The sequence below is a fragment of the Pteropus medius genome, unplaced genomic scaffold (assembly GCF_902729225.1).
Source record: "Pteropus medius unplaced genomic scaffold, Ma_sr-lr_union100, whole genome shotgun sequence".
Taxonomy (NCBI): Eukaryota; Metazoa; Chordata; class Mammalia; order Chiroptera; family Pteropodidae; genus Pteropus; species Pteropus medius.
Window position 1 is genome coordinate 31129654 of NW_024347791.1, and position 757 is coordinate 31130410.

General features: G+C 35.8%; 1 pseudogene; it reads left to right on the forward strand.

The window, feature by feature from the left end:
• Positions 1 to 292: 292 nt before the first annotated feature.
• LOC120615166 (uncharacterized) lies at positions 293 to 411 on the forward strand (annotated as a pseudogene).
• Positions 412 to 757: the final 346 nt, after the last annotated feature.

Genomic DNA, 757 nt, shown 5'->3' on the forward strand with positions numbered 1-757 from the left:
TGAGAGCTCCCGATGATCATTTATCTTTTCTTTCCCCTTTTCTCTCCCTCTTCCTCTCTTTCTTTACAGAAGCAATTAAGATTAAGAGGACCAGAAGTGATAACAAACATTATTCCTTAATGAGTTATACATGTCTACCAGTCTCTCAGGCTATTACCTTAGGGAGTACTTTCTGATATCAAAATACACAATTAGGAGAAACAAGAAAAATATCCCACCTGTCATAAACAAAAATCTGACTAGGATAGATCTTTGTGGTTGAAGTATTGGGACACCAAAAACAAATAAAAGAGTCTACGGCCATGCCACCCTGAACAAGCCCGATTCCGTCTGATCTTGGAAGCTAAGCGGGGTCGAGCCTGGTTAGTACTCGAATGGGAGACCACGTAGGAAGACCAGGTGCTGTAGGTGTAAAAAAATTAAAAAAATAAAATAAAATAAAATAAAATGAGGAGTTGTAAGCTGACAAGGTCCTTGCAATCTGTGAGGTCAACCAAGCAAGGGTTGCCTCACCTAAAATAAATAAATAAATAATAAACAAACAAACAAACAAACAAAACAAATAAAAGTGAGACTTCTGAAAAGGTTATGTATCAGAAAATACATAAGAAAATAATAGTTGAGTTGCAAAAGTATATTTTCTCGAAAAGACTGACTACAGCAAAATATTTAGAAATTATCTACTTTACACTGTCAAATAGCATAAAGGCTTAGATTCATATGAGGCAATCTGAGAGATGAAGGGCAACTGAATTGG